This window comes from Sphaeramia orbicularis, chromosome 3, assembly GCF_902148855.1.
Source record: "Sphaeramia orbicularis chromosome 3, fSphaOr1.1, whole genome shotgun sequence".
In the NCBI taxonomy this organism is placed as follows: domain Eukaryota; kingdom Metazoa; phylum Chordata; class Actinopteri; order Kurtiformes; family Apogonidae; genus Sphaeramia; species Sphaeramia orbicularis.
Window position 1 is genome coordinate 26,406,362 of NC_043959.1, and position 24,967 is coordinate 26,431,328.

The 24,967-nt window shown below is 42.6% G+C and overlaps 9 non-coding genes and 11 pseudogenes across 9 annotated transcripts; 11 read left to right on the top strand and 9 right to left on the bottom strand.

The window, feature by feature from the left end:
* Nucleotides 1-4,403: 4,403 nt before the first annotated feature.
* LOC115417279 (uncharacterized) lies at nucleotides 4,404-4,522 on the top strand (annotated as a pseudogene).
* Nucleotides 4,523-5,078: 556 nt separating this feature from the next.
* LOC115417333 (5S ribosomal RNA) lies at nucleotides 5,079-5,197 on the bottom strand. Its single transcript, XR_003935131.1, has one exon. It is a non-coding gene; the product is annotated as a 5S ribosomal RNA (ribosomal RNA).
* Nucleotides 5,198-5,689: 492 nt separating this feature from the next.
* LOC115417372 (uncharacterized) lies at nucleotides 5,690-5,808 on the top strand (annotated as a pseudogene).
* A 765-nt stretch (nucleotides 5,809-6,573) lies between these two features.
* On the bottom strand, nucleotides 6,574-6,682 carry LOC115417305 (uncharacterized; annotated as a pseudogene).
* A 503-nt stretch (nucleotides 6,683-7,185) lies between these two features.
* LOC115417358 (5S ribosomal RNA) lies at nucleotides 7,186-7,304 on the top strand. Its single transcript, XR_003935155.1, has one exon. It is a non-coding gene; the product is annotated as a 5S ribosomal RNA (ribosomal RNA).
* Nucleotides 7,305-8,100: 796 nt separating this feature from the next.
* LOC115417281 (uncharacterized) lies at nucleotides 8,101-8,219 on the bottom strand (annotated as a pseudogene).
* Nucleotides 8,220-8,717: 498 nt separating this feature from the next.
* LOC115417286 (uncharacterized) lies at nucleotides 8,718-8,836 on the top strand (annotated as a pseudogene).
* A 765-nt stretch (nucleotides 8,837-9,601) lies between these two features.
* Nucleotides 9,602-9,720, bottom strand: LOC115417347 (5S ribosomal RNA). Its single transcript, XR_003935144.1, has one exon. It is a non-coding gene; the product is annotated as a 5S ribosomal RNA (ribosomal RNA).
* Nucleotides 9,721-10,223: 503 nt separating this feature from the next.
* Nucleotides 10,224-10,342, top strand: LOC115417360 (5S ribosomal RNA). The gene has a single exon (XR_003935157.1). It is a non-coding gene; the product is annotated as a 5S ribosomal RNA (ribosomal RNA).
* A 6,990-nt stretch (nucleotides 10,343-17,332) lies between these two features.
* On the top strand, nucleotides 17,333-17,451 carry LOC115417263 (5S ribosomal RNA). Its single transcript, XR_003935098.1, has one exon. It is a non-coding gene; the product is annotated as a 5S ribosomal RNA (ribosomal RNA).
* Nucleotides 17,452-18,144: 693 nt separating this feature from the next.
* LOC115417338 (5S ribosomal RNA) lies at nucleotides 18,145-18,263 on the bottom strand. Its single transcript, XR_003935135.1, has one exon. It is a non-coding gene; the product is annotated as a 5S ribosomal RNA (ribosomal RNA).
* A 497-nt stretch (nucleotides 18,264-18,760) lies between these two features.
* Nucleotides 18,761-18,879, top strand: LOC115417283 (uncharacterized; annotated as a pseudogene).
* A 787-nt stretch (nucleotides 18,880-19,666) lies between these two features.
* Nucleotides 19,667-19,785, bottom strand: LOC115417268 (uncharacterized; annotated as a pseudogene).
* Nucleotides 19,786-20,277: 492 nt separating this feature from the next.
* LOC115417351 (5S ribosomal RNA) lies at nucleotides 20,278-20,396 on the top strand. The gene has a single exon (XR_003935148.1). It is a non-coding gene; the product is annotated as a 5S ribosomal RNA (ribosomal RNA).
* Nucleotides 20,397-21,089: 693 nt separating this feature from the next.
* Nucleotides 21,090-21,208, bottom strand: LOC115417339 (5S ribosomal RNA). The gene has a single exon (XR_003935136.1). It is a non-coding gene; the product is annotated as a 5S ribosomal RNA (ribosomal RNA).
* A 497-nt stretch (nucleotides 21,209-21,705) lies between these two features.
* On the top strand, nucleotides 21,706-21,824 carry LOC115417284 (uncharacterized; annotated as a pseudogene).
* A 787-nt stretch (nucleotides 21,825-22,611) lies between these two features.
* Nucleotides 22,612-22,730, bottom strand: LOC115417269 (uncharacterized; annotated as a pseudogene).
* A 492-nt stretch (nucleotides 22,731-23,222) lies between these two features.
* LOC115417331 (5S ribosomal RNA) lies at nucleotides 23,223-23,341 on the top strand. Its single transcript, XR_003935129.1, has one exon. It is a non-coding gene; the product is annotated as a 5S ribosomal RNA (ribosomal RNA).
* Nucleotides 23,342-24,034: 693 nt separating this feature from the next.
* Nucleotides 24,035-24,154, bottom strand: LOC115417371 (uncharacterized; annotated as a pseudogene).
* A 497-nt stretch (nucleotides 24,155-24,651) lies between these two features.
* LOC115417299 (uncharacterized) lies at nucleotides 24,652-24,770 on the top strand (annotated as a pseudogene).
* The last annotated feature ends 197 nt before the right edge of the window (nucleotides 24,771-24,967 follow it).

Genomic DNA, 24,967 nt, shown 5'->3' on the forward strand with positions numbered 1-24,967 from the left:
TACAGTAATGCAGACAGTGGACATCCCTGCCTGATTGATCTAGATAAAGGGATAAAATCCATTAAAAAGCCATTTATCTTGATACAAGTCTTGGCATCTGAGTAGAGACATCTCAGACATGTGATAAAGTTGTCACCAAAATTAAATTTCTCTAAAATATCAAATAAAAAATCATGCTCTACCCTATCAAAAGCTTTCTCTAAGTCTATGCTAACTATAAAACCATTTTTCTTTCTCTGTCCATAAACCATATTTTATCTCTTATACTGTTTACTGTGTCTGAGATGTCTCTACCCAGTACAGCATATGCCTGATTGGTTTGAATGACTGTGGGTAAAACCTGCTTCAGTCTGTTTGCCAACACCTTTGCTAAAATCTTATAATCACAGTTTAAAAGGCTTATCGGTCTGAAGTTTTCTAATTTCTCCCTATCTCCTTTCCTTTTGTATATTATTTTAATCACTCCTTTTTTCATTGAAGGACTTAAAATCTCTTTTGACCATGCTTCTTGGTAAACAATATTTAAAATAGGGATTAAAACCGTTCTAAAAGCCTTATAAAATTCACACGGCAAGCCATCAAGGCCAGGGCTCTTCCCATTTATCATATCTCCTAAAGCACAATCAATTTCCTCATTTGTAATGACCTTGTTACACTTTTTCCGATTTTCCTCACTTCTGTCTCAATATGTTTTAATAAATAAGTTTTAGCTTCTTCTGCTGTCCCTTCTTTTGCAAATAATTTACTATAAAAAATAAAGACCCTCTTCAAAATATCTTCTTTATTTTTAAAACTGTTCCCCTGTTCATCTTTAATACTTCTAATTGCTTCTGCTTTTTGCCTACTTTTTTCCAGATCATAAAAGAATCTTGTGCACCTTTCCCCTTCAACCATATAATTTGCTCTGCTCCTGATCATAGCTCCTTCACATTTAATCTCTTCTATTTTCTTTAAATTTTCTTCTAATTCCAATATCATATTAACATTCTCTTCTCCCAAGTTCACTTTGTCTAATTCTATCTTCAATTTCTTTCTAATTTCCTCTTCATACTTTGAGTTTGCCCTTCTCATCTTTTTACAATAAGCAATTGTGTATTTTTTAATATCATATTTCAAATTATCCCACCACACTCCCGTACAATTCTCATATAAATGTAATTCATTCAAGCTACCACGTATTAAATTTTCCATTTCCATTCTATATAAATTATCTTTTAATATTTCAGTATTTAAGTGCCATAAACCAGGTCCCCTTTCCACTTCATTAAAATCCATTTTTAAAGACACATAATTATGGTCACTAAAACCACATCTTTTATATTGTATGCTTTTAACATATGTTGATATTTCTTTTTTCATTAACACCAAGTCAATTCTGCTTTGTTTTACTGCATCTTTCACGACTTGTATTCTACTATATTCTCTTTTACCAATATTTCTTTCTCTCCAAACATCTACTAAATCAAATTTTCCCATTAAACTTTTAAGCTCAGTTCTCCCTCTGTCAGCACCAAAACACATATTTTCTCCGACATCCTCTTTCTCTAAAACAGTGTTAAAATCCCCCATTATAAACATTTCACCCCATTTCTCCATTAAAAAACCCAGATGTTTAAAAAAATTAACTCTATGAGTCTTTATTTGGAGCATGTATACTGCACATAATCACTTTTTCATTATCCTTTTCAAAACACAGAGTTAACATTTTTCCTTCTTTATCATTATAGATTTCAGTTACCTTGTCACACACATTCCTTTTCACCATAAATGCAACTCCCCTTGCCTTTTTATCACTATTATTATAATAAATTTCCCCATCAAACCTTCCCCTAATACTTTCTGCTACGACATCAGTCCAGTTCGTTTCTTGCAACAGTACAATATCACTCTTTTCTGTTTCCAGTATCATTCTGTTAATTTTTCCTGTATTTACACCTCCTCTTAAATTAATAGAAGTAAACCCCCACCCCATTAAAACAGTAAATAAAATAAATAGCCACAAGCAACCCCCAGTACATGATTTGTCCCCGTGCACTTCATATTATCCCTTTATCTCATCTGAACTCTACTACCCTCCTCCCTCTCCTTTTTTCCTGTTCCTTTAAAACCTTTTCCAAATTTAAATTTATCACCTTTTTTTTTCTTTTTTTCCTTCCGTTGATCTTTTTCCTCTTGAGCCCCCACAGTTTTTTCTTTGTTTTCTAAGCCTTCACACATATCTTTTACCTCAGTTTGTCCATGTCTCTGTCCTTCTTCCTCTGGTTGGTCTGGTTCTTTTCTTTTCTGTCCCATCCCACCTACAGTCACATCCTCAGTGTCCTTCTCCAGTTCATCCACACCTCCGTCTTCCCTGTCCCCCATGTCACTTCTCCCTGGGGGGTCCACCGTCTCTATCTGGGGCTGTCCACAAGGGAGATCCACGTCCATCTCAACCTCATGATCAGACACAGACGTGTCGTTCTGGGGGGCTCCAAACATCCTCCTTCTCTGTCACTGTCCGTCTGCTGAACCTCCTCCTCCTCCACCTGATGCTCCCTCTCGCTCTCACTGTCTGAAGACAGGCACGTACAGCGGATCATGGCTCTTCCACAGTCAGGGCATTTGGCGGCGTCACAGTCTCGTGCGTAATGGCCCTGCTGTAGGCACTCCCGGCACGCAAAAATTGGACAGTCTCTTCAAACATGTCCTGGGCTCATGCACAGGCGGCATATTTTAACCTGTTTATCGTGGATTACCCTATAATATTGGGATCCGTCGGCCATATCGAACCAGGCGCTGTACGGGAGCGACACCACCTCCTACGGGAATCTAACTTTTAGGAATCTGGTGCCGTCAGCCATGTTGGTGCCTGGGTAGAACCTCCTTCTGATGGGGAGGATGGGGAAAACCCCCCATCTAACAAGCCGGTCCAGGATCTCCTTGTCTGTGACGTCAAGAGGCAGATGTAAAAAGGAGACCAGAACCTCTGATTTATGGACCCTTTTAACTTCAATATAGTGTCCTTCATAAGTAACTCCATCCTCTATTCTTTCACAGGCTTGTTCTGAGTTGAGGGTGGCCTCATACTGTCTGTTCGGTCTGGGTCTCAGAGCCAACAGCGCTCCACAGCCGACCACCTTCTCAATTTCTTTTATCAGTGTCATTACGTTCAGTCCGTTGATTCCTTCACTTTCAATCTGAACAGTCCATTCTCTGTTGTAATCCACTTTATGTCTTTCTCTCATTCTGTTTCTTTCAACATTGTCATTATTTTTCACATTTTTTTCATCTTCTATTCCGTTTTCTCTTTGCACTTTTCCGTTCTAATTCAAAGGTTCATCTTTCTCATTAACTACATCGTTCACTTTCATGCTCCGATTCAGTTTCTTTTTTCTTCTTTCCACCACGGTAAATTCATCCTCCGTTCCTGTTGTGTCATCATTTCCTTCATTTTCCAAAACTTCTCCAGATTCCTTCTCATTTGTTTTCGCAGATCCGTTGTCATATTCGTTGCCACTTGCCTTTGTCATATTCATTTCCATCAGATCATCCACTGCCACGTCACTCAAACTCACATTCTCATGAAATCATCTATTCGCTGTTCTCTTCATTAGGTTGTTCTTTTTCATATTCTTCATTTCTTTCATTTTTAATGACTCTTTTTCTGGCGTTAAACGCTGCTGCTGTCCTTTCTCATCCATATTGATGAGAAATAAAGAAAATTAAATTCACCTTCCCAGCGGTGCAGCAAAAACACCGCTGGGCTTGCTTATCACAAACAACTGAAAAATAAAACTACATAAACTAACCAAACACAAAATCTAAATCACTAAACAAAACAATGAGGAAGCCTTTCTTCCTCTCCTGCAGCCAATCACTCCATTCAGAACTCCACAGATGTGGGCGTTTTCAGGGTGGTATGGCCGTAAGCGAGTGCAGCTGTCATATTCACCCTCTTTATAGATTTAGTCACACTGAAGAGCAGGTTTCCCCCTGTGTTTTCCCATATGAGAAATCTAAATCACTCAGTATTAAAGTGGCAAAGGACAAAGTAAATCTGAATAATGTCTAAAAGAGTGAAGATGAACATACCAGCCTGGAAGGAATTCACCAAAAGCGTGGAACCAAGCTGGAAATGGCAGTTTGTGCGTATATTCAGTGTCTGAAAGAGGGGGAACATGGCGGCTGGATGCTTACGGCGAAAGCAAAGTTTTAGTAGGTAACCCTCAGATGTGTTGTGACACCATCGTTTTGTTATCGTCCTGTAATGACTTCTATCTCTGTAATGTTGCAAACCTCTGTGATTGGTGCAGCCAGCGTATCGGGTGTCAGACCTTAAAGTCTTTGAGATTCCTTTGGAACCTCTTCCGCTCACATGCGGCGGCACTGAATCTATAAAAAGGGAGAGAAGGACAGACACGCTGGCTTACAGCCATACCACCCTGAACACTCCTGATCTCGTTTGATCTCGGCAGTAAACCAGTGTCGGGCCTGGTCAGTACTTGGATTGGAGACATCCTGGGAATACCAGATGCTGTAAGCTTTGACACTTTTCTGTGCGACCAGCAGAGGCTGCTGCTGCTGCTTCTTCACCAACCAACAGTTGATAAACAAGAGAAAAATACAAATGAAGTCATTCCTGAAAAACGAAAGCTATGATGGCGACGGACGCTAAAACCTGGTAGTCTTTGTGAAGAGGACAATATTGTAAATTTTTAGCTTTATTGATCTTTGTAAGGACAATTTCTTTATGGGCACATTTTTTTGCTGACACTTTCTAAACCTCTCCTTTTTTGGATTCATTCAGTGTGGACAAAGGAAACGTATTGGCGTTTTGAAAGGGCTGAAAAGAAAGAGTAAAAACCTTTGTGGGCTTCGGGTGGGGGTTTGTCTTGACATTTTGGCCGGAAAGGGGGCAAACGGCTGAAGCGACAGCAGCACCACCCTCTCTTTCTCGTGTCTTTCCTTTCCACGCATCCAGACTTTTGGTCCCTGTCTCCATGGCACTCTCTGACTTTTGGAGGGAATAAATGTATCTTTTCCTCTCGTCGAGGGGTGAAGCAGCTGCACCCTGTGCTGGACACAAAGAAGAGGGTAAAAGCTTACAGCACCCGGTATTCCCAGGTGGTCTCCCATCAAAGTACTGACCAGGCCCGACCGTGGTTTGCTTCCGAGATCAGACGAGATCGGGCGTTTTCAGGGTGGTATAGCCATAAGCGAGTGCAGCTGTCATATTTACCCTCTTTATAGATTTAATCACACTGAAGAGCAGGTTTCCCCCTGTGTTTTCCCATATGTGAAATCTAAATCACTCAGTATTAAAGTGGCAAAGGACAAAGTGATCTGAATAATGTCTAAAAGAGTCGAGATGAACATACCAGCCTGGAAGGAATTCACCAAAAGCGTGGAACCAAGCTGGAAATAGCAGTTTGTGCGTATATTCAGTGTCTGAAGGAGGGGGACCATGGCGGCTGGACGCTTATGGCGAAATCAAAGTTTTAGTAGGTAACCCTAAGATGTGTTTTGACACCATTGTTTTGTTATCCTCCTGTAATGACTTCTATCTCTGTAATGTTGCAAACCTCTGTGTTTGGTGCAGTCAGCGTATCGGGTGTCAGACCTTAAAGTTTTTGAGATTCCTTTGGAACATCTTCTGCTCACATGCGGCGGCACTTAATCTATAAAAAGGGAGAGAAGGACAGAAAAACTGGCTTACGGCCATACCACCCTGAACACGCCCGCTCTTCTCTGACCTCGGCAGCTAACCAGGGTAGGGCCTGGTCAGTACTTGGATTGGAGACATCCTGGGAATACCAGGTGCTGTAAGCTTTGACACTTTTCTGTGTGACCAGCAGAGGCTGCTGCTGCTTGACCAACCAACAGTTTATCAACAAGAGAAAAATACAAATTTTTATTTATTTAGTCATTTTATTTTACCTTTATTGAACCTGGACAACCTCACTGAGATTAAGAATGTCTTTTTCAAGAGCGTCCTGGCCAAGACGGGCAGCAGTACATTGAATAGTTACAGACAGACTTCCATACATAAAAGGAATACACAAAAAGCACACAGACAAGTCAAACCTTCCAAAGTCAACACTGCAAAAAGTGCTCAAGAAATGTAGACCAAAGTGCATCAGGATTCATGAATTCATTCCTGAAAAACGAAAGCTATGATGGCGACGGACGCTAAAACCTTGGAGTCTTTGTGAAGAGGAGAAAATTGTAACTTTTCACCTTTATTGATCTTTGTAAAGACAATTTCTTCATGGGCACATTTTTTTGCTGACACTTTCTAAACCTCTCCTTTTTTGGATTCATTCAGTGTGGACAAAGGAAACGTATTGGCGTTTTGAAAGGGTGAACAGAAAGAGTAAAAACCTTTGCGGGCTTCGGGTGGGGGTTTGTCTTGACTGTTTTTGGCCGGAAAGGGGGCAAACGGCTGAAGCAACAGCAGCACCACCCTCTCCTTCTCGTGTCTTTCCTTTCCACGCATCCAGACTTTTGGTCCCTGTCTCCATGGCACTCTCTGAGTTCCTCTCGTCGATGGGTGAAGCAGCACCACCCTGTGCTGGGCACAAAGATGAGGGTAAAAGCTTACAGCACCTGGTATTCCCAGGCGGTTTCTCATCCAAGTACTGACCAGGCCCGACTGTGGTTTGCTTCCGAGATCAGGCGTTTTCAGGGTGGTATGGCCGTAAGCAAGTGCAACTGTCATAGTCACCCTCTTTATAGATTTAATCACACTGAAGAGCAGGTTTCCTCCTATGTTTTCCCATATGTGCAATCTAAATCACTCGGTATTTAAAGTGGCAAAGGACAAACAAAGCGATCTAAATAATGTCTTAAAGAGTCAAGATGAACATACCAGCCTGGAAGGAATTCACCAAAAGCGTAGAACCAAGCTGGAAATAGCAGTTTTTGCATATATTCAGTGTCTGAAGGAGGGGGAATGTGGCGGTTGGACGCTTACGGCCACGGGGAAAGCAAAGTTTCAGGAGGTAACCCTCAGATGTGTTGTGACACCATCGTTTTGTTACCCTCCTGTAATGACTTCTATCTCTGTAATGTTGCAAACCTCTGTGTTTGGTGCAGTCAGCGTATCGGGTGTCTGACCTTAAAGTCTTTGAGATTCCTTTGGAACGTCTTCCGCTCACATGCGGCGGCACTGAATCTATAAAAAGGGAGAGAAGGACTGACACGCTGGCTTACGGCCATACCACCCTGAATACGCCCGCTCTCGTCTGACCTCGGCAGCCAACCAGGGTCGGGCCTGGTCAGTACTTGGATTGGAGACATCCTGGGAATACCAGGTGCTGTAAGCTTTGACACTTTTCTGTGTGACCAGCAGAGGCTGCTTCTGCTGCTGCTGCTTGACCAACCAACAGTATATCAACAAGAGAAAAATACAAATTTTATTTATTTAGTCATTTTATTTTACCTTTATTGAACCTTGACAACCTCACTGAGATTAAGAATGTCTTTTTCAAGAGCGTCCTGGCCAAGACGGGCAGCAGTACATTGAATAGTTACAGACAGACTTCCATACATAAAAGGAATACACAAAAAGCACACAGACAAGTCAAACCTTCCAAAGTCAACTCTGCAAAAAGTGCTCAAGAAATGTAGAGAAAAGTGCGTCAGGATTCATGAATTCATTCCTGATAAACGCAAGCTATGATGGCGACGGACACTAAAACCTGGGAGTCTTTGTGAAGAGGAGAAAATTGTAACTTTTCACCTTTATTGATCTTTGTAAAGACAATTTCTTCATGGGCACATTTTTTTGCTGACACTCTCTAAACCTCTCCTTTTTTGGATTATTTCAGTGTGGAAAAAGGAAACATACTGGCATTTTGAAAGGGCTTAACAGAAACAGTAAAAACCTTTGCGGGCTTCGGGTGGGGGTTTATCTTGACATTTTGGCCGGAAAGGGGGCAAACGGCTGAAGCGACAGCAGCACCACCCTCTCCTTCTCGTGTCTTTCCTTTCCACGCATCCAGACTTTTGGTCCCTGTCTCCATGGCACTCTCTGAGTTTTGGAGGGAATAAATGTATCTTTTCCTCTCGTCGATGGGTGAAGCAGCTGCACCCTGTGCTGGACACAAAGAAGAGGGTAAAATCTTACAGCACCCGGTATTCCCAGGCAGTCTCCCATCCAAGTACTGACCAGGCCCGACCGTGGTTTGCTTCCGAGATCAGACGAGATCGGGCTTTTTCAGGGTGGTATGGCCATAAGCAAGTGCAGCTGTCATATTTACCCTCTTTATAGATTTAATCACACTGAAGAGCAGGTTTCCCCCTGTGTTTTCCCATATGTGAAATCTAAATCACTCAGTATTAAAGTGGCAAAGGACAAAGTGATCTGAATAATGTCTAAAAGAGTCGAGCTGAACATACCAGCCTGGAGGGAATTCACCAAAAGCGTGGAACCAAGCTGGAAATAGAAGTTTGTGCGTATATTCAGTGTGTGAAGGAGGGGGAATGTGGCGGTTGGACGCTTACGGCCACGGTGAAAGCAAAGTTTCAGGAGGTAACCCTCAGATGTGTTGTGACACCATCGTTTTGTTACCCTCCTGTAATGACTTCTATCTCTGTAATGTTGCAAACCTCTGTGTTTGGTGCAGTCAGCGTATCGGGTGTCTGACCTTAAAGTCTTTGAGATTCCTTTGGAACGTCTTCCGCTCACATGCGGCGGCACTGAATCTATAAAAAGGGAGAGAAGGACAGACACACTGGCTTACGGCCATGCCACCCTGAACACGCCCGCTCTCGTCTGACCTCGGCAGCCAACCAGGGTCGGACCTGATCAGTACTTGGATTGGAGACATCCTGGGAATACCAGGTGCTGTAAGCTTTGACACTTTTCTGTGTGACCAGCAGAGGCTGCTGCTGCTTGACCAAACAACAGTTTATCAACAAGAGAAAAATACAAATTTTATTTATTTAGTCATTTTATTTTACCTTTATTGAACCTGGACAGCCTCACTGAGATTAAGAATGTCTTTTTCAAGAGCGTCCTGGCCAAGACGGGCAGCAGTACATTGAATAGTTACAGACAGACTTCCATACATAAAAGGAATACACAAAAAGCACACAGACAAGTCAAACCTTCCAAAGTCAACACTGCAAAAAGTGCTCAAGAAATGTAGACCAAAGTGCATCAGGATTCATGAATTCATTCCTGAAAAACGAAAGCTATGATGGCGACGGACGCTAAAACCTGGGAGTCTTTGTGAAGAGGAGAAAATTGTAACTTTTCACCTTTATTGATCTTTGTAAAGACAATTTCTTCATGGGCACATTTTTTTGCTGACACTCTCTAAACCTCTCCTTTTTTGGATTCATTCAGTGTGGACAAAGGAAACGTATTGGCGTTTTGAAAGGGCTGAACAGAAAGAGTAAAAACCTTTGCGGGCTTCGGGTGGGGGTTTGTCTTGACTGTTTTTGGCCAGAAAGGGGGCAAACGGCTGAAGCAACAGCAGCACCACCCTCTCCTTCTTGTGTCTTTCCTTTCCACGCATCCAGACTTTTGGTCCCTGTCTCCATGGCACTCTCTGAGTTCCTCTCGTCGATGGGTGAAGCAGCACCACCCTTTGCTGGGCACAAAGATGAGGGTAAAAGCTTACAGCACCTGGTATTCCCAGGCGGTCTCCCATCCAAGTACTGACCAGGCCCGATCGTGGTTTGTTTCCGAGATCAGACGAGATCGGGCATTTTCAGGGTGGTATGGCCGTAAGCAAGTGCAACTGTCATATTCACCCTCTTTATAGATTTAATCACACTGAAGAGCAGGTTTCCTCCTATGTTTTCCCATATGTCCAATCTAAATCACTCGGTAATTAAAGTGGCAAAGGACAAACAAAGCAATCTAAATAATGTCTTAAAGAGTCAAGATGAACATACCAGCCTGGAAGGAATTCACCAAAAGCGTAGAACCAAGCTGGAAATAGCAGTTTTTGCGTATATTCAGTGTGTGAAGGAGGGGGAATGTGGCGGTTGGACGCTTACGGCCACGGTGAAAGCAAAGTTTCAGGAGGTAACCCTCAGATGTGTTGTGACACCATCGTTTTGTTACCCTCCTGTAATGACTTCTATCTCTGTAATGTTGCAAACCTCTGTGTTTGGTGCAGTCAGCGTATCGGGTGTCTGACCTTAAAGTCTTTGAGATTCCTTTGGAACCTCTTCCGCTCACATGCGGCGGCACTGAATCTATAAAAAGGGAGAGAAGGACAGACATGCTGGCTTACGGCCATACCACCCTGAACACTCCTGATCTCGTTTGATCTCGGCAGTAAACCAGGGTCGGGCCTGGTCAGTGCTTGGATTGGAGACATCCTGGGAATACCAGGTGCTGTAAGCTTTGACACTTTTCTGTGCAACCAGCAGAGGCTGCTGCTGCTGCTTCTTCACCAACCAACAGTTGATCAACAAGAGAAAAATACAAATGAAGTATTCCTGAAAAATGAAAGCTATGATGGCGACGGACGCTAAAACCTGGTAGTCTTTGTGAAGAGGAGAATATTGTAAATTTTTAGCTTTATTGATCTTTGTAAAGACAATTTCTTTATGGGGACATTTTTTTGCTGACACTTTCTAAACCTCTCCTTTTTTGGATTCATTCAGTGTGGACAAAGGAAACGTATTGGCGTTTTGAAAGGGCTGAACAGAAAGAGTAAAAACCATTGCGGGCTTCTGGTGGGGGTTTGTCTTGACTGTTTTTGGCCGGAAAGGGGGCAAACGGCTGAAGCAACAGCAGCACCACCCTCTCCTTCTCGTGTCTTTCCTTTCCACGCATCCAGACTTTTGGTCCCTGTCTCCATGGCACTCTCTGAGTTCCTCTCGTCGATGGGTGAAGCAGCACCACCCTGTGCTGGGCACAAAGATGAGGGTAAAAGCTTACAGCACCTGGTATTCCCAGGCGGTCTCCCATCCAAGTACTGACCAGGCCCGATCGTGGTTTGCTGTCGAGATCAGACGAGATTTTTTTTTTTTTTTTTTTTTTAAATAACCATTAATTTTAAAGTGCATGTGCAAATAAAACAGGATCAATATATAAGCCACAACTTAAAAACAACCAAGCAAATTAAGAACAATTTGGCAGTTTTAAAACTACCCCCTCCCATGTCAATTCAATAAAAGGGTTGGTAGAGATAAAAACTTTTATAAAAACTTCCAAATCTCCTTTTTCACTAAAATAGGTACACAATGTTTCCAAGAGTCGCAATAATTTAATATTAAATAAATTACAAATATTAATTACTTTCCCCTTTTGTCTTGCCATTGCTCTCCTTACCCACACTGTATGCCTTGCAACTGCTAAAATCAGCTGAATTGCTTGATTGTTTTTCTTGTGTTTTTCAACAGCTCCAAACAAGAACAGTTTCCCCCAGTTTTTTCCAACATATTCCTCTGTTTCACCAAACCCAATTATTATTTTCTTCAACCTCCCCTCCAAACATCTTAATTTCTCACAGTAGAAGAACATGTGTTTCATCCCTTCTTTTTCTTTTTCACATATTTGACAGATATCATTGTTCACAAAACCCATCTTCAATAATCTCATTTCATTTAAAACACAGTTGTGGCCAAGCATAAAATCAAAGTTCTCTAAAATTGGGCATTTTAGACTTTGTCTTATATTTTTCCATATTTCTTCCTTTTTTATATTTTCAAGTGCTCCTACCCAATATCTGTTTGACGTGGGTTCCTCAAACTCAAGGTTTCTAAAAAACAAATAAAATTGTTTCAGCACACAAGAGTCCCACACTTGATTTCCTGCTTTACAAATAATTTCAAAATTCTCTGTTTTATCTTTTTCATTTGTCTTATCAATTTGTTCTCTCCATTTCTTTGTTATAGCACTTATTATTGTGTCTAAGTCTTTTTTAATTTTACCCTTTTCATAATCTTCCTTAATTTCCTTCAAATCATCTATAAAAGCTTGAAATGGTAAGAGCCCTAGCCTTATCTCATAAAAGAGATCTCTGATCTTCCTAAAACCTGCTCTGTACCAAGTCATCCAGTCAAAACCCCGGCCAATCTTCAAATTTGGATTTAAAAACAGTGGTTGGTTTAAAATCGCTTCCCTCCCCACTGGATTTATGTGCAAACTTTCTTTAAAACTGACCCATGCCCTTAAAACCTCTATATAAAACTCTGGGATTCCTGTTAACATATTATCTTTCAACCCCATCCATAAGGCTGAAGACCCCAGACCACTAACTTTGTTTAGGTAATACAACATTGTTTCTTTCCATTCCTTCTTATCATTACCCAAAAAATTCTTCACCGTTTTAACTCTTAGGGCCTTCAGCCTTAGGATGGGGTCAGGCAACCCCAGGCCTCCCTCCTCCACTGTCCCGATCAGAGTCTTATATTTCACCTTTGATGGCTTGCCGTGCCAGATAAAATCCACCACTAAATGTTTAAAAATATTGGCCACGGTTGTTGGCAAACAGACTGAGCCGAGGACGTACCATATTTTGGACAAAAACAGTGAGTTCACCACTAAGACTTTTCCCTTGAGCGTGAGGCTCCTCCTTCCCCAAAATGTCAATCTTTTCTTTGCTTTGCTCATCATCTCTTCCCACGTTTCCTTTGTTGTCAACTTTTCATCAGGCCCTACTCTAACCCCCAGAATTTTCATACAATTTTGAACTTCCTTAAAGGGTAACGCCCTTGACAAAGCTCCTCCTCCTCCTACCCTCATGAATTCAGTTTTACCCACATTCATTTTAGCCCCTGAGCCTTTGCAGTAGAGATCTAAAATTTTCATACTATTTGCAATACTAGCCTCATCCTTTAAAACAAGCGTTGTGTCGTCGGCATACTGATAAATTTTTGTTTCTGGTTTAAAAAAACTAAAATGTCCTACCTGGATTCCTTTTATTCCACTGTCTGCATTAATTGCCAAGCCTAAAGGTTCGGCAACCAAGGTGTACAGTAATGCAGACAGTGGACATCCCTGCCTGATTGATCTAGATAAAGGGATAAAATCCGTTAAAAAGCCATTTATCTTGATACAAGTCTTGGCATCTGAGTAGAGACATCTCAGACATCTGATAAAATTGTCACCAAAATTAAATTTCTCTAAAATATCAAATAAAAAATCATGCTCTACCCTATCAAAAGCTTTCTCTAAGTCTATGCTAACTATAAAACCATTTTTCTTTCTCTGTCCATAAACCATATTTTATCTCTTATACTGTTTACTGTGTCTGAGATGTCTCTACCCAGTACAGCATATGCCTGATTGGTTTGAATGACTGTGGGTAAAACCTGCTTCAGTCTGTTTGCCAACACCTTTGCTAAAATCTTATAATCACAGTTTAAAAGGCTTATCGGTCTGAAGTTTTCTAATTTCTCCCTATCTCCTTTCCTTTTGTATATTATTTTAATCACTCCTTTTTTCATTGAAGGACTTAAAATCTCTTTTGACCATGCTTCTTGGTAAACAATATTTAAAATAGGGATTTAAACCGTTCTAAAAGCCTTATAAAATTCACACGGCAAGCCATCAAGGCCAGGGCTCTTCCCATTTATCATATCTCCTAAAGCACAATCAATTTCCTCATTTGTAATGACCTTGTTACACTTTTTCCGATTTTCCTCACTTCTGTCTCAATATGTTTTAATAAATAAGTTTTAGCTTCTTCTGCTGTCCCTTCTTTTGCAAATAATTTACTATAAAAAATAAAGACCCTCTTCAAAATATCTTCTTTATTTTTAAAACTGTTCCCCTGTTCATCTTTAATACTTCTAATTGCTTCTGCTTTTGCCTACTTTTTTCCAGATCATAAAAGAATCTTGTGCACCTTTCCCCTTCAACCATATAATTTGCTCTGCTCCTGATCATAGCTCCTTCACATTTAATCTCTTCTATTTTCTTTAAATTTTCTTCTAATTCCAATATCATATTAACATTCTCTTCTCCCAAGTTCACTTTGTCTAATTCTATCTTCAATTTCTTTCTAATTTCCTCTTCATACTTTGAGTTTGCCCTTCTCATCTTTTTACAATAAGCAATTGTGTATTTTTTAATATCATATTTCAAATTATCCCACCACACTCCCGTACAATTCTCATATAAATGTAATTCATTCAAGCTACTATGTATTAAATTTTCCATTTCCATTCTATATAAATTATCTTTTAATATTTCAGTATTTAAGTGCCATAAACCAGGTCCCCTTTCCACTTCATTAAAATCCATTTTTAAAGACACATAATTATGGTCACTAAAACCACATCTTTTATATTGTATGCTTTTAACATATGTTGATATTTCTTTTTTCATTAACACCAAGTCAATTCTGCTTTGTTTTACTGCATCTTTCACGACTTGTATTCTACTATATTCTCTTTTACCAATATTTCTTTCTCTCCAAACATCTACTAAATCAAATTTTCCCATTAAACTTTTAAGCTCAGTTCTCCCTCTGTCAGCACCAAAACACATATTTTCTCCGACATCCTCTTTCTCTAAAACAGTGTTAAAATCCCCCATTATAAACATTTCACCCCATTTCTCCATTAAAAAACCCAGATGTTTAAAAAAATTAACTCTATGAGTCTTTATTTGGAGCATGTATACTGCACATAATCACTTTTTCATAATCCTTTTCAAAACACAGAGTTAACATTTTTCCTTCTTTATCATTATAGATTTCAGTTACCTTGTCACACACATTCCTTTTCACCATAAATGCAACTCCCCTTGCCTTTTTATCACTATTATTATAATAAATTTCCCCATCAAACCTTCCCCTAATACTTTCTGCTACGACATCAGTCCAGTTCGTTTCTTGCAACAGTACAATATCACTCTTTTCCGTTTCCAGTATCATTCTGTTAAATTTTCCTGTATTTACACCTCCTCTTAAATTAATAGAAGTAAACCCCCACCCCATTAAAACAGTAAATAAAAATAAATAGCCACAAGCAACCACCAGTACATGATTTGTCCCCGTGCACTTCATATTATCCCTTTATCTCATCTGAACTCTACTACCCTCCTCCCTCTCCTTTTTTCCTGTTCCTTTAAAACCTTTTCCAAATTTAAATTTATCACCTTTTTTTTTCTTTTTTTCCTTCCGTTGATCTTTTTCCTCTTGAGCCCCCACAGTTTTTTCTTTGTTTTCTAAGCCTTCACACATATCTTTTACCTCAGTTTGTCCATGTCTCTGTCCTTCTTCCTCTGGTTGGTCTGGTTCTTTTCTTTTCTGTCCCATCCCACCTACAGTCACATCCTCAGTGTCCTTCTCCAGTTCATCCACACCTCCGTCTTCCCTGTCCCCCATGTCACTTCTCCCTGGGGGGTCCACCGTCTCTATCTGGGGCTGTCCACAGGGGAGTTCCATGTCCATCTCAACCTCATGATCAGACACGGACGTGTCGTTCTGGGTGGTCACCAAACATCCTCCTTCTCTGTCACTGTCTATCCGCTGAAACTCCTCCTCCTCCTCCTCCACCTGCTGCTCCCTCTCGCTCTCACTGTCTGAAGACAGGCACGTACAGCGGATCATGGCTCTTCCACAATCAGGGCATTTGGCGGCGTCACAGTCTCGTGCGTAATGGCCCTGCTGTAGGCACTCCCGGCACGCAAAAATCGGACAGTCTCTTAAAACATGTCCTGGGCTCATGCAGAGGCGGCATATTTTAACCTGTTTATTGTGGATCACCCTGTAATATTGTGATCCATCCGCCGTATCGAACCGGGCACTGTACGGGAGCGACACCACCTCCTTCGGGAATCTTACTTTTAGGAATCTAGTGCCGTCAGCCACGTTGGTGCCTGGGTAGAACCTCCTTCTGAGGGGGAGGATGGGGAAAACCCCCCATCTGACAAGCCGGTCCAGAATCTCCTTGTCTGTGACGTCAAGAGGCAGATGCAAAAAGGAGACCAGAACCTCCGATTTATGGACCCTTTTTACTTCAATATTCTGTCTTTCGTAAGTAAGTCCATCCTCTAGTCTTTCACAGGCTTTTTCCGAGTTGAGGGTGGCCTCATACTGTCTTTTTGGTCTTGGTCTAAGAGCCAACAGCGCACCACAGCCGACCACCTTCTCAATTTCCTTTATCGGTGTCATTACGTTCAGTCTGTTGATTCCTTCACATTCAATCTGAATAGTCCACTCTCTGTTGTAATCCACCTTATGTCTTTCTCTCATTCTGCTTCTTTCAACATTGTCATTAATTTTTACATTTTCTTTATCTTCCATTCCGTTTTCTCTTTGCACTTTTCCATTCTCATTCAGAGGTTTGTCGTTCTCATTAACTATATCGTTCACTTTCATGCTCCGATTCAGTTTCTTTTTTCTTCTTTCCACCACAGTAAACTCGTCCTCCATTCCTGTTGTGTCATCATTTCCAACATTTTCCAAAACTTCTCCAGATTCCTTCTCATTTGTTTTCGCAGATCCGTTTTCATATTCGTTGCCACTTGCCTTTGTCATATTCATGTCCGTCCGATCATCCACTGCCACGTCAGTCAAACTCACATGTTCATCAAATCCTCTATTCGCCGTCATCTTCATTAGGTTATTCTTTTTCATATTCTTCGTTTCTGTCATTTTTAATGACTCTTTCTCTGGCGTAAAACGCCGTCGCTGTCCTTTCCCATTCATTTTTGATGAGAAAATAAAAAATTAAATTCGCCTTCCCAGCGGTGCGGGAAAAACACCGCTGGGCTTGCTTATCACAAAACAGTGAAAACTAAAACTACGTAAACTAACCAAACAAAAAATCTAAATCACTAAACAAAACGATGAGGAAGCCTTTCTTCCTCTCCTGCAGCCACTCACTCTGTTTAGAACTTCCACAGATGTGGGCGTTTTCAGGGTGATATGGCCGTAAGGCCAGTGCAAGCTGTCATATTTACCCTCTTTATAGATTCAATCACTCTGAAGAGCAGGTTTCCCCCTGTGTTTTCCCATATGTGAAATCTAAATCACTCAGTATTAAAGTGGCAAAGGACAAAGTGATCTGAATAATGTCTAAAAGAGTCGAGATGAACATACCAGCCTGGAAGGAATTCACCAAAAGTGTGGAACCAAGCTGGAAATAGCAGTTTGTGCGTATATTCAGTGTCTGAAGGAGGGGGACCATGGCGGCTGGACGCTTACGGCGAAAGCAAAGTTTTAGTAGGTAACCCTAAGATGTGTTTTGACACCATCGTTTTGTTATCCTCCTGTAATGACTTCTATCTCTGTAATGTTGCAAACCTCTGTGTTTGGTGCAGTCAGCGTATCGGGTGTCAGACCTTAAAGTCTTTGAGATTCCTTTGGAACCTCTTCCGCTCACATGCGGCGGCACTGAATCTATAAAAAGGGAGAGAAGGACAGACACGCTGGCTTACGGCCATACCACCCTGAACACTCCCGATCTCGTTTGATCTCGGCAGTAAACCAGGGTCGGGCCTGGTCAGTACTTGGATTGGAGACATCCTGGGAATACCAGGTGCTGTAAGCTTTGACACTTTTCTGTGCAACCAGCAGAGGCTGCTGCTGCTGCTTCTTCACCAACCAACAGTTGATCAACAAGAGAAAAATACAAATGAAGTCATTCCTGAAAAATGAAAGCTATGATGGCGACTGACGCTAAAACCTGGTAGTCTTTGTGAAGAGGAGAATATTGTAAATTTTTAGCTTTATTTATCTTTGTAAAGACAATTTCTTTATGGGGACATTTTTTTGCCGACACTTTCTAAACCTCTCCTTTTTTGGATTCATTCAGTGTGGACAAAGGAAACGTATTGGCGTTTTGAAAGGGCTGAACAGAAAGAGTAAAAACCTTTGCGGGCTTCGGGTGGGGGTTTGTCTTGACTGTTTTTGGCCGGAAAGGTGGCAAACGGCTGAAGCAACAGCAGCACCACCCTCTCCTTCTCGTGTCTTTCCTTTCCACGCATCCAGACTTTTGGTCACTGTCTCCATGGCACTCTCTGAGTTCCTCTCGTCGATGGGTGAAGCAGCACCACCCTGTGCTGGGCACAAAGATGAGGGTAAAAGCTTACAGCACCCGGTATTCCCAGGCGGTCTCCCATCCAGACTTTTTGTCCCTGTCTCCATGGCACTCTCTGAGTTTTGGAGGGAATAAATGTATCTTTTCCTCTCGTCGATGGGTGAAGCAGCTGCACCCTGTGCTGGGCACAAAGAAGAGGGTAAAGGCTTACAGCACCTGGTATTCCCAGGCGGACTCCCATCCAAGTACTGACCAGGCCCGACCGTGGTTTGCTTCCGAGATCAGACGAGATCGGGCGTTTTTAGGGTGGTATGGCCGTAAGCAAGTGCAACTGTCATATTCACCCTCTTTATAGATTTAATCACACTGAAGAGCAGGTTTCCTCCTATGTTTTCCCATATGTGCAATCTAAATCACTCGATATTTAAAGTGGCAAAGGACAAACAAAGTGATCTAAATAATGTCTTAAAGAGTCAAGATGAACATACCAGCCTGGAAGGAATTCACCAAAAGCGTAGAACCAAGTTGGAAATAGCAGTTTGTGCGTATATTCAGTGTCTGAAGGAGGGGGACCATGGCGGCTGGACGCTTACGGCGAAAGCAAAGTTTTAGCAGGTAACCCTAAGATGTGTTTTGACACCATCGTTTTGTTATCCTCCTGTAATGACTTCTATCTCTGTAATGTTGCAAACCTCTGTGTTTGGTGCAGCCAGCGTATCGGGTGTCAGACCTTAAAGTTTTTGAGATTCCTTTGGAACCTCTTCCACTCACATGCGGCGGCACTTAATCTATAAAAAGGGAGAGAAGGACAGACACACTGGCTTACGGCCATACCACCCTGAACACGCCTGCTCTCGTCTGACCTCGGCAGCCAACCAGGGTCGGGCCTGGTCAGTACTTGGATTGGAGATATCCTGGGAATACCAGGTGCTGTAAGCTTTGACACTTTTCTGTGTGACCAGCAGAGGCTGCTGCTGCTTGACCAACCAACAGTTTATCAACAAGAGAAAAATACAAATTTTATTTATTTAGTCATTTTATTTTACCTTTATTGAACCTGGACAACCTCACTGAGATTAAGAATGTCTTTTTCAAGAGCGTCCTGGCCAAGACGGGCAGCAGTACATTGAATAGTTACAGACAGACTTCCATACATAAAACGAATACACAAAAAGCACACAGACAAGTCAAACCTTCCAAAGTCAACTCTGCAAAAAGTGCTCAAGAAATGTAGACAAAAGTGCGTCAGGATTCATGAATTCATTCCTGAAAAACGAAAGCTATGATGGCGACGGACGCTAAAACCTGGGAGTCTTTGTGAAGAGGAGACAATTGTAACTTTTCACCTTTATTGATCTTTGTAAAGACAATTTCTTCATGGGCACATTTTTTTGCTGACACTCTCTAAACCTCTCCTTTTTTGGATTCATTCAGTGTGGACAAAGGAAACATACTGGCGTTTTGAAAGGGCTTAACAGAAACAGTAAAAACCTTTGCGGGCGTCGGGTGGGGGTTTATCTTGACATTTTGGCCGGAAAGGGGGCAAACGGCTGAAGCGACAGCAGCACCACCCTCTCCTTCTCGTGTCTTTCCTTTCCACGCATCCAGACTTTTGGTCTCTGTCTCCATGGCACTCTCTGAGTTTTGGAGGGAATAAATGTATCTTTTCCTCTCGTCGATGGGTGAAGCAGCTGCACCCTGTGCTGGACACAAAGAAGAGGGTAAAATCTTACAGCACCCGGTATTCCCAGGCAGTCTCCCATCCAAGTACTGACCAGGCCTGACCGTGGTTTGCTTCCGAGATCAGACGAGATCGGGCGTTTTCAGGGTGGTATGGCCGTAAGCCAGTGCACCTTTCATATTTACCCTCTTTATAGATTCAATCACTCTGACGAGCAGGTTTCCCCCTGTGTTTTCCCATATGTGAAATCTAAATCACTCAGTATTAAAGTGGCAAAGGACAAAGTGATCTGAATAATGTCTAAAAGAGTCGAGATGAACATACCAGCCTGGAAGGAATTCACCAAAAGTGTGGAACCAAGCTGGAAATAGCAGTTTGTGCGTATATTCAGTGTCTGAAGGAGGGGGACCATGGCGGCTGGACGCTTACGGCGAAAGCAAAGTTTTAGTAGGTAACCCTAAGATGTGTTTTGACACCATCGTTTTGTTATCCTCCTGTAATGACTTCTATCTCTGTAATGTTGCAAACCTCTGTGTTTGGTGCAGTCAGCGTATCGGGTGTCAGACCTTAAAGTCTTTGAGATTCCTTTGGAACCTCTTCCGCTCACATGCGGCGGCACTGAATCTATAAAAAGGGAGAGAAGGACAGACACGCTGGCTTACGGCCATACCACCCTGAACACTCCCGCTCTCGTTTGATCTCGGCAGTAAACCAGGGTCGGGCCTGGTCAGTACTTGGATTGGAGACATCCTGGGAATACCAGGTGCTGTAAGCTTTGACACTTTTCTGTGCAACCAGCAGAGGCTGCTGCTGCTGCTTCTTCACCAACCAACAGTTGATCAACAAGAGAAAAATACAAATGAAGTCATTCCTGAAAAATGAAAGCTATGATGGCGACTGACGCTAAAACCTGGTAGTCTTTGTGAAGAGGAGAATATTGTAAATTTTTAGCTTTATTTATCTTTGTAAAGACAATTTCTTTATGGGGACATTTTTTTGCCGACACTTTCTAAACCTCTCCTTTTTTGGATTCATTCAGTGTGGACAAAGGAAACGTATTGGCGTTTTGAAAGGGCTGAACAGAAAGAGTAAAAACCTTTGCGGGCTTCGGGTGGGGGTTTGTCTTGACTGTTTTTGGCCGGAAAGGTGGCAAACGGCTGAAGCAACAGCAGCACCACCCTCTCCTTCTCGTGTCTTTCCTTTCCACGCATCCAGACTTTTGGTCACTGTCTCCATGGCACTCTCTGAGTTCCTCTCGTCGATGGGTGAAGCAGCACCACCCTGTGCTGGGCACAAAGATGAGGGTAAAAGCTTACAGCACCCGGTATTCCCAGGCGGTCTCCCATCCAGACTTTTTGTCCCTGTCTCCATGGCACTCTCTGAGTTTTGGAGGGAATAAATGTATCTTTTCCTCTCGTCGATGGGTGAAGCAGCTGCACCCTGTGCTGGGCACAAAGAAGAGGGTAAAGGCTTACAGCACCTGGTATTCCCAGGCGGACTCCCATCCAAGTACTGACCAGGCCCGACCGTGGTTTGCTTCCGAGATCAGACGAGATCGGGCGTTTTTAGGGTGGTATGGCCGTAAGCAAGTGCAACTGTCATATTCACCCTCTTTATAGATTTAATCACACTGAAGAGCAGGTTTCCTCCTATGTTTTCCCATATGTGCAATCTAAATCACTCGATATTTAAAGTGGCAAAGGACAAACAAAGTGATCTAAATAATGTCTTAAAGAGTCAAGATGAACATACCAGCCTGGAAGGAATTCACCAAAAGCGTAGAACCAAGTTGGAAATAGCAGTTTGTGCGTATATTCAGTGTCTGAAGGAGGGGGACCATGGCGGCTGGATGCTTACGGCGAAAGCAAAGTTTTAGTAGGTAACCCTAAGATGTGTTTTGACACCATCGTTTTGTTATCCTCCTGTAATGACTTCTATCTCTGTAATGTTGCAAACCTCTGTGTTTGGTGCAGCCAGCGTATCGAGTGTCAGACCTTAAAGTTTTTGAGATTCCTTTGGAACCTCTTCCACTCACATGCAGCGGCACTTAATCTATAAAAAGGGAGAGAAGGACAGACACACTGGCTTACGGCCATACCACCCTGAACACGCCTGCTCTCGTCTGACCTCGGCAGCCAACCAGGGTCGGGCCTGGTCAGTACTTGGATTGGAGATATCCTGGGAATACCAGGTGCTGTAAGCTTTGACACTTTTCTGTGTGACCAGCAGAGGCTGCTGCTGCTTGACCAACCAACAGTTTATCAACAAGAGAAAAATACAAATTTTATTTATTTAGTCATTTTATTTTACCTTTATTGAACCTGGACAACCTCACTGAGATTAAGAATGTCTTTTTCAAGAGCGTCCTGGCCAAGACGGGCAGCAGTACATTGAATAGTTACAGACAGACTTCCATACATAAAACGAATACACAAAAAGCACACAGACAAGTCAAACCTTCCAAAGTCAACTCTGCAAAAAGTGCTCAAGAAATGTAGACAAAAGTGCGTCAGGATTCATGAATTCATTCCTGAAAAACGAAAGCTATGATGGCGACGGACGCTAAAACCTGGGAGTCTTTGTGAAGAGGAGACAATTGTAACTTTTCACCTTTATTGATCTTTGTAAAGACAATTTCTTCATGGGCACATTTTTTTGCTGACACTCTCTAAACCTCTCCTTTTTTGGATTCATTCAGTGTGGACAAAGGAAACATACTGGCGTTTTGAAAGGGCTTAACAGAAACAGTAAAAACCTTTGCGGGCGTCGGGTGGGGGTTTATCTTGACATTTTGGCCGGAAAGGGGGCAAACGGCTGAAGCGACAGCAGCACCACCCTCTCCTTCTCGTGTCTTTCCTTTCCACGCATCCAGACTTTTGGTCTCTGTCTCCATGGCACTCTCTGAGTTTTGGAGGGAATAAATGTATCTTTTCCTCTCGTCGATGGGTGAAGCAGCTGCACCCTGTGCTGGACACAAAGAAGAGGGTAAAATCTTACAGCACCCGGTATTCCCAGGCAGTCTCCCATCCAAGTACTGACCAGGCCTGACCGTGGTTTGCTTCCGAGATCAGACGAGATCGGGCGTTTTCAGGGTGGTATGGCCGTAAGCCAGTGCAACTTTCATATTTACCCTCTTTATAGATTCAATCACTCTGACGAGCAGGTTTCCCCCTGTGTTTTCCCATATGTGAAATCTAAATCACTCAGTATTAAAGTGGCAAAGGACAAAGTGATCTGAATAATGTCTAAAAGAGTCGAGATGAACATACCAGCCTGGAAGGAATTCACCAAAAGTGTGGAACCAAGCTGGAAATAGCAGTTTGTGCGTATATTCAGTGTCTGAAGGAGGGGGACCATGGCGGCTGGACGCTTACGGCGAAAGCAAAGTTTTAGTAGGTAACCCTAAGATGTGTTTTGACACCATCGTTTTGTTATCCTCCTGTAATGACTTCTATCTCTGTAATGTTGCAAACCTCTGTGTTTGGTGCAGTCAGCGTATCGGGTGTCAGACCTTAAAGTCTTTGAGATTCCTTTGGAACCTCTTCCGCTCACATGCGGCGGCACTGAATCTATAAAAAGGGAGAGAAGGACAGACACGCTGGCTTACGGCCATACCACCCTGAACACTCCCGATCTCGTTTGATCTCGGCAGTAAACCAGGGTCGGGCCTGGTCAGTACTTGGATTGGAGACATCCTGGGAATACCAGGTGCTGTAAGCTTTGACACTTTTCTGTGCAACCAGCAGAGGCTGCTGCTGCTGCTTCTTCACCAACCAACAGTTGATCAACAAGAGAAAAATACAAATGAAGTCATTCCTGAAAAATGAAAGCTATGATGGCGACTGACGCTAAAACCTGGTAGTCTTTGTGAAGAGGAGAATATTGTAAATTTTTAGCTTTATTTATCTTTGTAAAGACAATTTCTTTATGGGGACATTTTTTTGCTGACACTTTCTAAACCTCTCCTTTTTTGGATTCATTCAGTGTGGACAAAGGAAACGTATTGGCGTTTTGAAAGGGCTGAACAGAAAGAGTAAAAACCTTTGCGGGCTTCGGGTGGGGGTTTGTCTTGACTGTTTTTGGCCGGAAAGGTGGCAAACGGCTGAAGCAACAGCAGCACCACCCTCTCCTTCTCGTGTCTTTCCTTTCCACGCATCCAGACTTTTGGTCACTGTCTCCATGGCACTCTCTGAGTTCCTCTCGTCGATGGGTGAAGCAGCACCACCCTGTGCTGGGCACAAAGATGAGGGTAAAAGCTTACAGCACCCGGTATTCCCAGGCGGTCTCCCATCCAGACTTTTTGTCCCTGTCTCCATGGCACTCTCTGAGTTTTGGAGGGAATAAATGTATCTTTTCCTCTCGTCGATGGGTGAAGCAGCTGCACCCTGTGCTGGGCACAAAGAAGAGGGTAAAGGCTTACAGCACCTGGTATTCCCAGGCGGACTCCCATCCAAGTACTGACCAGGCCCGACCGTGGTTTGCTTCCGAGATCAGACGAGATCGGGCGTTTTTAGGGTGGTATGGCCTGTAAGCAAGTGCAACTGTCATATTCACCCTCTTTATAGATTTAATCACACTGAAGAGCAGGTTTCCTCCTATGTTTTCCCATATGTGCAATCTAAATCACTCGATATTTAAAGTGGCAAAGGACAAACAAAGTGATCTAAATAATGTCTTAAAGAGTCAAGATGAACATACCAGCCTGGAAGGAATTCACCAAAAGCGTGGAACCAAGCTGGAAATAGCAGTTTGTGCGTATATTCAGTGTCTGAAGGAGGGGGACCATGGCGGCTGGACGCTTACGGCGAAAGCAAAGTTTTAGTAGGTAACCCTAAGATGTGTTTTGACACCATCGTTTTGTTATCCTCCTGTAATGACTTCTATCTCTGTAATGTTGCAAACCTCTGTGTTTGGTGCAGCCAGCGTATCGGGTGTCAGACCTTAAAGTTTTTGAGATTCCTTTGGAACCTCTTCCACTCACATGCAGCGGCACTTAATCTATAAAAAGGGAGAGAAGGACAGACACACTGGCTTACGGCCATACCACCCTGAACACGCCTGCTCTCGTCTGACCTCGGCAGCCAACCAGGGTCGGGCCTGGTCTGTATTTGGATTGGAGATATCCTGGGAATACCAGGTGCTGTAAGCTTTGACACTTTTCTGTGTGACCAGCAGAGCCTGCTGCTGCTTGACCAACCAACAGTTTATCAACAAGAGAAAAATACAAATTTTATTTATTTAGTCATTTTATTTTACCTTTATTGAACCTGGACAACCTCACTGAGATTAAGAATGTCTTTTTCAAGAGCGTCCTGGCCAAGACGGGCAGCAGTACATTGAATAGTT